This window comes from Balaenoptera acutorostrata, chromosome 5 (assembly GCF_949987535.1).
Source record: "Balaenoptera acutorostrata chromosome 5, mBalAcu1.1, whole genome shotgun sequence".
Classification (NCBI taxonomy): domain Eukaryota; kingdom Metazoa; phylum Chordata; class Mammalia; order Artiodactyla; family Balaenopteridae; genus Balaenoptera; species Balaenoptera acutorostrata.
This window is the reverse complement of record NC_080068.1, coordinates 77,660,871-77,675,915: the sequence shown is the minus strand read 5'-3', so window position 1 is coordinate 77,675,915 and position 15,045 is coordinate 77,660,871. Positions and strand designations below refer to the sequence as shown.

General features: G+C 40.9%; 1 protein-coding gene across 14 annotated transcripts in view; it reads right to left on the bottom strand.

Annotated features, from left to right (window-relative positions):
• Positions 1-15,045, bottom strand: part of APBB2 (amyloid beta precursor protein binding family B member 2) — a 379,382-nt gene that overhangs the window by 297,919 nt on the left and 66,418 nt on the right. The window lies entirely within an intron of this gene.

Here is a 15,045-nt window from a genome sequence, read left to right as displayed (position 1 = left end):
AAGAAGGAGAAGAGGGATTTGGGATTTGGGATTTGGGGAAAGGGGCAGGAAGGTTCGCAATTTTCAATACCATCAGGGTAGGTAGGTAGGTTTCACTGGGAAGGTAACACCTGAGCAAAGATGTAAATAAGAGAGGAAGCTCACCAGGTGGATATCTGGGGAAGAGGATACAGGAAGAAGAAATAGCAAACGTAAAGGCCCTGAGGCAGAAATGTGCCCAGTGTGTTCAAAGGCCAGTGTGGCTGGAGTGGACTTAGCCAGGGGGAGAATAGGAGGCAATGAGGTCAGAGAGGAAAGGAGGGGGCTTAGTATGGTGCCTGTCAGGTAACTGGAAGGACTTCATCTTCTACCATGAAGACCGAGAAGTCATTTCAAGTTCTGAGCAGGGGGGTGTCATAGAGTGACGAGTTTGAACAGGATCACTCTACTGAGAACACACTAAAGAGAGACAAGGATAGAATCAAGGAAAGCAGCAAGCAGGTCCTTAGAATAACTCAGGCAAGACAGAATGGTGGCTTGGGTCAAGGTGGCAACATGGGTATGTTCTGAAGGCCGAGTCAATAAAGTTTTCTGATGGACTGGACCTTGGAAACATGTCTACATTTCTTCCTTTTCACTGATAATAACGAAGCCCCAGCCAAGACCCTGCTCCTTATTCCTAGATGGCTGTGAAAGTCTAGGATTTGTTCTTCTCATCTACAATTCTCCCCTCTCTTCATCCTACAAGCCGCAGCGGGACTGGCGCTCGGAATGCTGCCCCCCGTCACAGCATCACCTGCTCACAGTGGCGCTCCCTTCGGGGCACAGACCTGCTCCGAAGCCCTCCACCCTCTCCTCACGCGCCCAGCCCTGTCCCAACACCTCAAACACCTTCCCATCACCCCACCTCTGCTCTCCATCACCCTCCCTGCTCCTCTCCAGTGCCCTGGATCTTAAGGCCCTTGCTGCCCTTTAAAGTTCACTGCAGGTTCCACCTCCTCTAGGACATCTTCCCAGGATGGTCTGGCTCATGCCTGTTTCTACCTCCTCAGGGTTCCTGTGGCCTTTACTGCCCATACTAAACATCCCACATCCCACTGGCCCATCTAGACTGTGTGCCCCTAGAAAGCAAGAGCCACCCCGTACATTTTTCAGGTCCCATTCCACCTACTCTATGGGCAGCACTCATAACACTTGCTGACAAAGAACATCATAGGGAAAAATCCAAGAGTACAATGTTTGAATTATTTTATTTTTATTTATTTATTTATGGCTGCGTTGGGTCTTCGTTGCTGTGCATGGGCTTTCTCTAGTTGCGGCGAGCGGGGGCTACTGTTCTTTGCGGTGCGTGGGCTTCTCAATGCGGTGGCTTCTCTTGTTGCAGAGCACGGGCTCTAGGCGCACGGGCTTCAGTAGTTGTGGCACACGGGCTAAGTAGTTGTGGCTCGCGGGCTCTAGAGCGCAGGCTCAGTATTTGTGGCGCACGGGCTTAGCTGCTCCGCGGCATGTGGGATCTTCCCGGACCAGGGCTGGAACCCGTGTCCCCTGCGTTGGCAGACGGACTCTTAACCACTGGGCCACCAGGGAAGCCCTGAATTATTTTAAATGTACTGTCAGCACTTGAAGACTGGGAGCAGTCACATAAAAATCCAAATTTATGTCTTCTCTTGAAATACTAGAAGATCAGGCAGCACTGGCCCTCACTCCTGAACAGCTGAGTGGTCATTGTGCCCCCCCCCACCTTTTTTTTCTCTTCGGCCACACCGCGTGGCATACAGGATCTTAGTTCCCTAACCAGGGATTGAACCTGTGCCCCCTGCAATGGAAGCGTGGCGTCTTAACCACTGGACCACCAGGGAAGTCCCTAATTGTGCCCTTTTTCCCCCCTCTATGCCCCAGTTCACTTGTTTACTTTTCTGTCAGGTCCTGGTAGGCATGTGAATTTGTGATCCCCATACTAGACACTGGTTACCTTGAATTTTTTAATTATCAAGTTCTTTTGGGAACTGAGTATTTATTGAAGGTAATATCAGTTTTTCTCACTCATGATATACTGTGATAGACTTGTTTCAGACATTTCTATATTATAAACATAAGTAATTACATACATACACAAATATACACACATATATGTATTTTGTATTAACCTTCCTAATAGATTACAATTCCTACACTATGGTTCAAACACCTTGAAATATGGGGGGTATAATTCTTGCCATGACTAAGTATAAGAGGGTCAGATATCAGTACAGAAGCTATACAGAAAGAAAGGAAGATAAAGCAAAAACAAATGTTACTGATGAGCTATTTATCAAACCATTTTAGGGGAAAAAAGTCACTAAAATTCTTTTGAAACTAGAAAAATTCCATGGCCTTGTTGATTTAAAAACAAAACCTCACGGATTAGAGATCAAACTATGTATACATAAGGGATGTTACAATGGGTTTATTCTCCAGACAACTGCCTACATTCTAAAGAAAAATTGTCTTCTTCCTATGATTAAATTTCAGCATCCAAACTAAGACCAAAGAAGCTAAATCACACCATAAAGAAACAGATACAATGGTTTCCAGAGAAGCCTACCAAGAGTGGAAGAGTTAAGCAGTTACTGTTACTGGAAGAGTTCAGGGGAATCATCTCCTTTGACCTATGACTCATGCCTGGGGTTTTAATTAAGAGAAAAGCGAAATCTGGACACAGAAGTCAGAAGATATTTAAAAGGCACCCTGACTTTATCTGTGTCTCAGTCATAACTTCTACTCCAAACAGGCAGGCCTTTCTCAGCAAACAGCTTTCCTGATGAGCAATCAGATTGTGGAGACTTCCACTGCCACCTCCAGCCTTGTGGTCTGAAAAGCAAATACAATTCAGTCCAAAGCTCATATTTAAAGCAAAGAAACTGAGCATAAGGGTACACTTTCAGACATACTTCAGCACGAAGGGATTCTTTGTCCTTCAAATCACATTTGGTAAATATCTGTCTTTCTCCTTTCTCTTTCTCAACTCAGTGTTTTAACTAATAAGCTTTCAAGGGAACGTTCACTGGCTTTAGCGCATACTTTACCACTCTTCCCATAAAAATTACCTTCTTCCTCTGCATGCAAAGAGGCAAGAAAGACTGACAAATGAACATTAGAAAAAAATTTACAGTGTTTTTACAAACATTTAGTAAGGGTTTATAAACTGCATTAAAACACAATGAATGGGACTTCCCTGGTGGTGCAGTGGATAAGAATCCACCTTCCAATGCAGGGGACACGGGTTCGATCCCTAGTCCAGGAATATCCCACATGCCACGGGGCAACTAAGCCCGTGCGCCACAACTACTGAGCCTGCGCTCTAGAGCCTGCGAGCCACAACTACTGAGCCCACGTGCCACAACTACTGAAGCCCGCGTGCCTAGAGCCCGTGCTCCGCAACAAGAGAAGCCACCACAATGAGAAGACCACGTACCGCAATGAAGAGTAGCCCCCGCTCGCCGCAACTAGAGAAAGCCCAGGCGCAGCAACAAAGACCCAACACAGCCATAAATAAATAAACAAACAAATAAATAAATTTATTTTTTAAAAAAAAACAACGAATGGTTATGGTCATGAACATACACTGCCCAGCTAGCTCTTGATTCTTGTTTAAAAGGGAAGAAAATGAATAAATGAACATGGCTAGAAAACTCAAACAATATGGAAAAGAAAAAGGTTTTCAGTGTAATATCTCCCTAGGGGGAAAAAAGGTATGTACCAGCATATATACAATATCTTCTCTAAAACATTTATACAGGGCTTCCCTGGTGGCGCAGTGGTTGAGAGTCTGCCTGCTAATGCAGGGGACACGGGTTCGAGCCCTGGTCTGGGAAGATCCCACATGCCACGGAGCAGCTGGGCCCGTGAGCCACAACTGCTGAGCCTGCGCGTCTGGAGCCTGTGCCCCGCAACGGGAGGGGCTGCGATAGAGAAAGGCCCGCGCACCGCGATGAAGAGTGGCCCCCGCTTGCTGCAACTGGAGAAAGCCCTCGCACGAACCGAAGACCCAACACAGTCAAAAATAAATAAATAAATAAATAAATAAATAAATAAATAAATAAAAAAGAAAATCCTTTAAAAAAAAAAAAAAAACATTTATACAAAAGGGAATGGTAGTCACATGATTCTGCAAAACATTTTTTCATTTTATACGGACACATGCACATACATACATATATATAAGTTGTATATGTGTATGTATATATAAAAATAATGTAATTCCAAATCAGCACACATATAGAGCTTTCATTCTTTACAAATGTGCTATAATATAATATACCTTGTATAAATATCTTGACATAGTTGTAAGTGAACCTATTTATGAAATTGCTGGTGATTTTAAATTTTAAACTATATTGAGAAATTGCTCTCCAGTGGCGTCTACTTTATAATTCAATCTCAAACAGCAGTCCCTTTTCTGCATGTAATATAAGTATCAAAACAGACCTGCTTTGTCTCAAAATGCATCACAAAACTGCCAGACAACCAACCCATCACAGACCAAGTCAAGCTCTTCTAGACAACACAGACTCTACGAACCAAACCAGAAGCATCACATATCAAAGCTGGAGGCTGGCAATCACAGCTTCATAGAGGGTTCTGCGTAGCTGACCTTTCACTTTTTCTATATTCTTTGTCTAAGACAAAACTGCAGGAACAGGGTGGGGGAAAGGGGAGATTATCATCTGCGAGGTATTTATCCTAGTCCATTCGGGATGCTATGACAAAATACCAGAGACCGAGTGGCTTATAAACAACAGAAATTTATTTCTCACAGTTCTAGAGGCTGGCCATCCAAGATCGTGGTGCTAGCACAGTCACCTTCTGGTGAGGGCCCTTTTCCTGATTCATAGCTGGCGTTCTCGCTGTTTCCTCACATGGCAGAAGGAGCTAGGATCTCTCTGGAGCCTCTTTTATAAGGCAGTAATCCCATTCACAAGGGCTCCACCGTCATGACTTAAGCACCTCCCAAAGTCACCACCTCCTCATACCATCATCTTTGGGGGGTTAGGATTTCACCATGTGAATCTGAGGAGGGGACACATTCATTTACGCCACAGCAGTGCTCAACTACGAATACTACCAGGGGAAAACACTGAAACCGTCATAGAGTTGAACACCTTGGTCCCTTCCCACTGTCAAATAGCATGGGGACCCCCAAGGCAGGCCGTGCAAAGAAGCTCAAAGCCCCCCAAACAACAAGTACAGAATCAGGGTGGGGGACAGTCAGGGAAGTCCAAGGCTGACGTTCTTCCTTCCTTCTCTAAGTAGCTGCTTGGGAGGGTCTGATTCCCTCAGTAACCAGATACCTCCGGGTAACTCACAGCAAGTTGACAGAGTGCATGGCTGGGCCACATACCTTGGCTGTAAAATCGTGGACAGACTCCCAAACATGCCATGCATTTTTATTCCTTTTTTTTTTTTAGGATTTTATTTATTTATTTATTTACTTATGGCTGTGTTGGGTCTTCGTTTCTGTGCGAGGGCTTTCTCCAGTTGCGGCAAGTGGGGACCACTCTTCATCGCGGTGCGTGGGCCTCTCACTGTCACGGCCTCTCTTGTTGCGGAGCACAGGCTCCAGACGCGCAGGCTCAGTAATTGTGGCTCACGGGCCCAGTTGCTCTGCGGCATGTGGGATCTTCCCGGACCAGGGCTCGAACCCGTGTCCCCTGCATTGGCAGGCGGATTCTCAACCGCTGTGCCACCAGGGAAGCCCCCATGCCATGCATTTTTATTTCTGCCTCTGAGGGTCTGATTAGGTATTTTCCTCAGGTAAAAAGCCTTGAAAACCCCCATCCACTTACAACCTCCTACCTCTTGTTTATTTATCAAAAATAACAAAATGCCACTTCTCCAGATTAATCTACATCCATATTAACCTCTCTCTACTTGGAAATTCCAAAGCATCCTATTCATACAGTACTTTGGGCCTTTATTATCTCATTAGTTATAATAATGATGAAAGATATATAAAGAGATACACACAGAGTTTTCTACAGGCCAACCACTTGAGAGACTGTGCTTTTATTTACACAGGTATATCATGAGGTTTGAGGAAAAAAAAGTTTAGATTCAAATTTAAATTAGTAGATGTGAAACTTGGATAAAACCATTTGATATCTCAGCACCGGAGCTTCTTTATCCACAAAACAGGTAATACTGTCTCTCTCATAGGATTGTTGTGAGGATTCTCCCCACCCCTGTCCCAACCCATCAGAAGCTGAGAAAGCGTTAAGTCCTTAGCACACTGGACAAGCTCAATAGAATGTTACCTCTCCCAGAAGGGCTTGTATTCTGGCTATCTCTCCCCCAGGATACTTCATTCTGTTCCCTCCAGCAACTACCAAAGTAGACTTTGTTAATACTGTTAACAAGTTCATTTGGAATTTCACTGAACTGCACTGAACCAAGTAAAATTAATTCAGCATCTCTTAACACTCATAAACGAATGCCTCCTCAAGGTCAGTGGTTATTTTTAATCCAATTTTAGAATCATCGAGGACCTAAAGTCTTGGTTGGAGCTCCAGACTTTTTATTTCTGAGATAAGTCTTTGGTAAAGCCACTAATTACCCTCCTACTTTCCCAGGCACGGCCACTGTCAAGCTTTAACCAGACACCAGAAAAGAGCCACAGCACTCACAAACGATTTACAACCTAAAGTCCTCAAGAAAACCACCCCTATGAAACCAAGCATGGAGGAGTTACTAAGATTCTAAATTCTGTCTTCAAAGGGCCTCAGCAGCATGAAGAATGCAGGAAAAACTAAAATTTTTTCATTCTTAAAAAGGGCACACTTCAAAGCTTTTGCACAGCAAAGGAAACCATAAACAAGACCAAAAGACAACCCTCAGAATGGGAGAAAATATTTGCAAACGAATCAACGGACAAAGGATTAATCTCCAAAATATATAAACAGCTCAGTCAGCTCGATATTAAAGAAACAAACACCCCAATCCAAAAATGGGCAGAAGACCTAAATAGACATTTCTCCGAAGAAGACATACAGACGGCCACGAAGCACATGAAAAGATGCTCAACATCACTAATTATTAGAGAAATGCAAATCAAAACTACAATGAGGTATCACCTCACTCCTGTTGGAATGGGCATCATCAGAATATCTACAAACAACAAATGCTAGAGAGGGTGTGGAGAAAAGGGAACCCTCTTGCACTGTTGGTGGGAATGTAAATTGATACAGCCACTATGGAGAACAGTATGGAGGTTCCTTAAAAAACTAAAAATAGAATTACCATATGACCCAGCAATCCCACTACTGGGCATATACACAGAGAAAACCGTAATTCAAAAAGACACATGCACCCGAATGTTCATTGCAGCACTATTTACAATAGCCAGGTCATGGAAGCAACCTAAATGCCCATCAACAGACGAATGGATAAAGAAGTTGTGGTACATATATACAATGGAATATTACTCAGCCATAAAAAGGAACGAAATTGAGTCATTTGTTGAGAAGTGGATGGATCTAGAGACTGTCATACAGAGTGAAGTAAGTCAGAAAGAGAAAAACAAATATCGTATATTAATGCATGTATGTGGAACCTAGAAAAATGGTACAGATGAGCCGGTTTGCAGGGCAGAAGTTGAGACACAGATGTAGAGAATGGACATATGGACACCAAGGGGGGAAAACTGCAGTGGGGTGGGGATGGTGGTGTGCTGAATTGGGCGATTGGGATTGACATGTATACACTGATGTGTATAAAATTGATGCCTAATAAGAACCTGCAGTATAAAAAAACAAACAAACAAAACAACTAATACTAAACTTTCATTGGGTTATTTGTATGGAAATATGTTAATATAAATGTTTCAGACATTACATGAAATTTCTAAAAATCTTATATTTGTATTTGTATGGAAATATGTATGGAAATATGTTAATATAAATGTTTCAGACATTACATGAAATTTCTAAAAATCTTATATGTTCTGGTATAATGTTATAAGTAATAATCCTAGTTATTACTTTAAAATGTATATCTCAGAAATAACTAATTTTCTTGTCAACTGCATTATTATGAACTTTCATCAAATCTTTAACTGTGGTCATTTTTAAGTCTTTTGTCATTTACAGGCAGTTCTGGGTGTACTCTGATGCTTTTGCAAATATGTTCCTATAAAAGGGTTTCATCTTCAAGAAATTCATGGAAAAGACTCTGACAAGTACAGGTTTCTGGTAACTGACTGTACTGCTGAACTGAATGAATAAGCATTTTCAGAACTCTAATGAAAAACTGATGAACTCATAAAAGTGCTAAAAAAAAGATCAAGATGAAAAAAAAAATTAATTACATGGGACTGAGTGAACTGATGAGGATGAGTAAATTTTTGTGACTTTCTGTCTGAATTAAAAAAAAAAAAATCCCACAAGGTCTCAGAGGCAAAGAATATACAAATCAATTTTCACTGCAAAGTAAAGGAGCTGTTACAGTGGAGGATTACTGGACTGAATGTCAATATTATGACATAGTATGAGTGTGTTTCATGTTTGGTAATTGCAATCATTGTTGCTTTTGTTGTGGTCATCCATGTACAATGCTTGGTGTCAGTCTATTTATCTCTTGTAAAAATAAAATACAGTGTGTGTGTGTGAAAAAAAAAAAAAGGGCACACTAGCAAATTGCACAGAGCAATTTCCTAATGTAAGCTAGACTGATGTTGATATTCATTTTCTAAATAAATGACTGGCTTGGATACTGTCTATGTAAAAACATCCAATAGACTTATTTTTGTTTATAAATGAAGATCAATTCTCATCTGAGCAGACAGTAATCAATTTGGAAAGTTCAGAAGTTCTGAACGGTTATTGTGTCATGAATAGTATAGGTCTTATTCGGACAGTCTAATCAAATTAAATGTTTTATTCATTACAGGTCACTATGGGACTGAGAAACTACTGCTTTTGCTTATATCAGTAATTACACTAAAATAAACTGACTACATGTCACTGGAGTATGGTACCTTTGAAGACTTTTAAAGGAAATTTAATACCTCACAGATTATTTAACATAAAAAATATAAAGACAAGCAAAAAGTCAAAAGATGTAATATTCCAAATTCTATTAATACAGTACATATATTTATCATCAACATCCTCATTAGAGGTTTACACAAGAATGTGGTTTCTCCTAACGAAAGCAAGTTCCAGACACGCTCTTTGTTCTTGCATCAGGCTCACCGAATATGACCAAGTTGATCTGATTCTGCAACCAAATGATTATAAATAGGCAGGAGCCTTCACAAAATGTAATTGTACCACAACTCAAATTGCAACGGCTCAGTCATTCCGAACCCCTAACTTCAGTCAACACAAGGCTCTATTCAGAATAAAGGGCAGTTAAGAAGTTACCCTCACCCAGCCCTAGTATGTTTCAGCTCCCTAAGAAAAACGAGACCAATAGGACCGTATCCTCCTAGAACATTATACTACACTCCTCATAAGGTCATTCATCATTCTGCAAACAGGTCACAAAGATTTTTAAAAGGGCACCAAAGAGGGCTTCCCTGGTGGCGCAGTGGTTGAGAATCTGCCTGCTAATGCAGGGGACACGGGTTCGAGCCCTGGTCTGGGAAGATCCCACATGCCACGGAGCAGCTGGGCCCGTGAGCCACAATTGCTGAGCCTGCGCGTCTGGAGCCTGTGCCCCGCGACGGGAGGGGCCGCGATAGAGAAAGGCCCGCGCACCGCGATGAAGAGCGGTCCCCGCACCGCGATGAAGAGTGGCCCCCGCTTGCCGCAACTGGAGAAAGCCCTCGCACGAACCGAAGACCCAACACAGCCAAAAATAAATAAATAAATAAATAAAAATCAAGTAAAAAAAAAAAAAAAAAAAAAAAAGGCACCAAAGAGAAAGAAAGGACAGAAAGGAGTGACTGGGTTAAAAAATTCATGATACCCACGTCCTAGAGAAATAAATGAAAGCTTACCTACTGTTTTTTCTTTTAAATGAAAATAAAAAGAGTAATTCCATGTTGCCCATGGGTGCATTTTTATGAAGTGACATTATCAGCCAGAGGACTGCAAGGAAAGCAAAGGGGCCAGGTAACGAAACACGTCAGCTCTACCCAGGTGGAAATGAGAAGATTACAAGAAAGAGCAGGAAGCAGATAAGCCATCCTGGAGAACTGAACCCTCCAGGAACAGGCAGGCATGGCTTGACCCACTAATGCAACGGCAGAAAACATGTTCTAAATCTAATCATGTGATTTTAATATCTGATTAAAGTCCAATAGCAGAAGTCAGCTTTTAGCTATATGCCAGAGAAGAGAAATGTCTCTGAATTTCACCAAGACTAAATTTATATTTTTTTCACATTAAAAATAAAAGTCATTCCCCAAACAAAATTGTAACTTTACTAGAAAACAAAAAAAAGGCCAACTGGAATCCAAACATCACAATAAAGCACTGACTTTTTTTCCTTTTTAACCTCTATGCGTTCACAATTTTTACAGTTATAACTAAAGAGAAATAAATTTGCAGTCTTCGTGTTTCTAATATAATTATTTTAATGTCTCCACAGCAGTCTATTGAGAACCATACCAACACAAAGGCAAAAATAGCACAGTTAGATATAAAAATGTAGCTAGCATTTTAATTATATTACAAAAAATGTTCAATTTTCAGAAAACATAAAACCATACTATAATCCCAAAACCCAAGGCATTTCAATTCATAGAGTTTCCATCTGGTAAAATAATTGTTTTGTGAAATTTACCTTTTTCTGTATAAAAGACCCAATTCATATAACCATTAATGAAAATACTTGAAATGCTTGAAATAATATACCAAATGTATAAATCTTTCAGCCAGTAATTATTGGTAATGATTAAGACAGAGGTAATGAAAAAATTTAATTTAGTCTGTTTTATACAAATGGATAATGGGCATAAAAATGCTTACCACTTTTATGAAAAACAAAGTATTTTTTGGAAATAAAATAATCTAGAAAATGCATCTAGACTGATTTGCATTCTCTCCTACGACTTCAGATTTCCACTGTTATCCCAAAGAGAAATAACCAGAGACTAATACTTTTAACAGAGTGACTCAAACAGGAACGGAGATGAAAAGTAGCAAAGATACAATAGTTTTTTTTTAAAAAAAAGGGAGCTATACTGCAGCTTAGGTCCATTTCTTGAACAAACCTTTTTCATAGAAAAATTGCATTGCAAAAACTTAAGTGAGTGTGGTACTGGCATAAGGAAGAGAGTCCAAAAAAAAAAAAAAACGAAAAAACCTCTTACATTTATGGTCAATTAAATTTCTACAGGGACTTCCCTGGTGGCGCAGTGGTTAAGAATCTGCCTGCCAATGCAGGGAACACAGGTTCGAGGCCTGGTCCGGGAAGATCCCACATGCCACGGAGCAACTAAGTCCATGCGCCACAGCTACTGAGCCTGCGCTATAGAGCCCGCAAGCCACAACTGCTGAGCCCGCGTGCCACAACTACTGAAGCCCACGCACCTAGAGCCCGCGCTCTGCAACAAGAGAAACCACCGCAATCAGAAGCCTGCGCATCGCCATGAAGAGTAGACCCCACTCGCCGCAACTAGAGAAAGCCAGTGCGCAGCCAAACACAAATTAAATTAATTAATTAATTATTTTAAATAAATAAATTTCTACAAAGGTGCCGAAATAAATCAATAGGTAAAGGATAATCTTTTCAGCAAATGGTGCTGGAACAACTGGATATCCATATGGAAAAAAGAGAGAGAGAGAAAGAAGAGGAGAAGAGAAGAGAAAAGAGAAGAGGAGAAGAGAAAAAAGAAATAGAACATATACCTGAACCTTACACCATACACAAAACTTAACTCAAAATGGATCATAGACCTAAATGTAAGGGCTAAAACAACAAAAGTTTTGAAAGAAACATATGAGAAAATCTTAGCAACTTTTGGTTAGGCAAAGAGTATTTAGAAACATCAAAATCATAAGCTTTGGAAGAAAAAAATGATAAACTGAACTTCATCACAATTTTAAATGTTTGAGCTTCAAAAGATACCATTAAGAAAACAAAAAGACAAGCCAGAGACTGGGAGAAAATATGTGCAAATCATATATTCAAAAAGGGACTTATAGACAAATAACCCAATATAAAAATATGCAAAGGATTCAAATAGATTCAGATAGATTCAAATAGATCTTCTTTCCCCAAAGAAGATACAGGAATGGCTAAGAAGCTCACTGACTGAGTTACTAGCTCAATTACGAGGGGATAAATTTCATAAATACCATCCTTTGTCCTTTTCATAAAGCTACAGAATAGGATGATTTCATTAGAATCTCCATGTTACTTTGTAGTTCTCATGTCACAGTAAAGTTTTCAAATCACTGTAAAATGATACTAACATCCATATTGGACAAGAAATAAAACTATCTCTATTCACAGATGGCATAATCTGGTATATAGACAATCCTAAAGAAGTCATATACACAATTAAAAAACTATTAGTACTGATAAACAAATTCAACAAGGTAGAAGAAAACAAGAGCAATATACAGAAAACAATTGTATTTCTATACACTAACAATGTATATACACTCTGAAAGTGAAATTTTAAAAATGATTCCATTTATACAGGCATCAAAAAGAAAAAAAAAATACATTGTAATAAATTTAACAAGGAAGTGTAAGCTGTGTTCCCTGAGAACTGGGACGAAGTGAGAGAGTAGCATGGACATATATATACACTACCAAACGTAAAATAGATAGCTAGTGGGAAGCAGCCGCATAGCACAGAGAGATCGGCTCGGTGCTTTGTGACCACCTAGAGGGGTGGGATAGGGAGGGTGGGAGGGAGGGAGATGCAAGAGGGAAGAACTATGGGGACATATGTATATATATAACTGATTCACTTTGTTATAAAGCAGAAACTAACATACCATTGTAAAGCAATTATACTCCAATAAAGATGTTTAAAAAACAAACGAAAACACGGCTGAAAGAAATTTTAAACGACCTAAATCAATGGAAACACACCCCATGTTCACGGATCAGAATTCTTAACATTGGTAAGACAGCAATATTTCTCAAATTGATCTGGAGATTCAACACGATCCCTATCGAAAGGCTGGTTCAAAAGGCAGGTTGTCAAAGCCCACAGTGTACAACACAAACAGTGAACTCTAATGTAGACTACAGACTTTAGTTAATAATAATAAATCAATATTGGCTAATCAACTAACAAATACATCACACTAATGCAAGACGTTAATAATATTATGAGAAAACTCAGGGCTATGGGTATGGAAACTCTACTTTCTGCTCAATTTTTCTGTAACCTAAAATTGCTTCCCCAAAATAAAGACTATTAATTTTTTAAAAGTCAAACAAGGTCAATCATAAAAAATAAAATAATAATCATAAAGCCTAACACGGAGAAGAAGAAACAAAGTTCATGACGCACCCGGAATTCTGCTGACACCAGAAAGCCAACTGACGTTTTGGTGAGAAGAGCAGCTGCTCCCCTGTAGTGTTCAAATAAACTCTGGGCAACTTTCTGATAACCTCTCATTTGGCTGCTCCCGACACAATCGTGTGTACAGTAAATACCAAGACTCTACTGCTGGCGAAGCTCTGAAATTATCTTCCTTATCTGCAATTAACTATACGCTCTGGAAAGCCTCCCTTTCTTTCAGACTCAAAAAGCAAGTAATTGAATTACATACAGTTCTAAAAATGTTCCTGTTTCTCCTTTGTTAAATAACAGCTCTCTGGGCTGGTCTCTCCCCAAGCCAGCAGAGAATTCATAATTCCCCATCTCTTCCACTCCCACAGAACTTAGTTCTTACCTCTAGTGATACATTTTTCACACTGTGGGTCAGCTAACCTAATACTGATCTGGCTTATCACTGCGAAGCCCGTGAGGACGGGGACTATGCCACAGTCATTTCATGCTAAGACCTCCCACCCGGAAGGATGTGTTTTTAGATGTAAGCGATGGACACCTAATTCAAACTAACTAGCTAACCTGCCTGGAGAGTGAAACTGGAGTTGCTGGCTTTAGGGGCTGCTGAATCCACGGCCATAAGTTGTGGGTGTAGGGTGGGTGTATATGTGCATGTGTCCCCCTCATCCCCATTCCTTTTCCTCCATCTCCCTGCTCTGATTTCCTCTGTGTTGACTTCATTCTCAGAAAGGTTCTCCCTACGTGGTAGAAAAGAGGGTCACTAGCAGCTCCGGCTTAACAAACCCACAGAAAGGAAAAACCTCTTTGCAACAGTTTCATAACTCCAAACCTCCATAACGGACCCTTGTGACCCTGACTAGCCAAGCTGATGTCACATGCCCATGAAAGAGGCAGTGGAGTCACCTCCTCTAACTACATGGGCTGAGAACAAAGCAAGGGTGACTGACAGCCCAGGGGAAATCTGGGTGATTTATTGAAAGGAGGAGGAAAGGGATGCTGGGTGGGCAAAGCCAAGAGACGTTCACTACTTCACAGGCTGTCAGGACCGCCGACTCCCTCCCTTTTGCTGAGTATTTATCCACTGCTTATTACGTGTAATGCTGAGTTAACCACCGAATATTCAACAGAAAGTGTTTGCGGTGCCTGTCCCTGTATGATATTCTTTCTCAGAATGAATTCTTTCCCACCTTACTGCCACATGTGAGGTTGTTTACGCAGTTTCCTTCTCCTGGTCCACAGTGAGGCTATGTGGCATTTAGTCACATTCCAATTATTTTCAGGACATTTCTTCTCCTCCATCCTATGTATCTTAATGCCAAGTGCACACACTGCTGAAAATGAATGTGTTGCTAGCTTTTGTTTGGGGGGAGATAAAAGTAAGTAAAAACTTGCCACGCAAACCAAAGGAGCACACACAGAAGAACCCCTCCCCCTCAAAGATCTGGCAAGTCTTCACAACCTACCCTTCTTAGCTTGGAAACACAAATGAGGGCAAGTCTCTGAAAGTACGAGTCCAGGCTTTCTCGAGGACACGGCTTGCTCTCCAAAATAAAGCCCAGATCATGGAGTGATTATGGGTGACCTCTGCTTGTGGCTTCTTACACGTT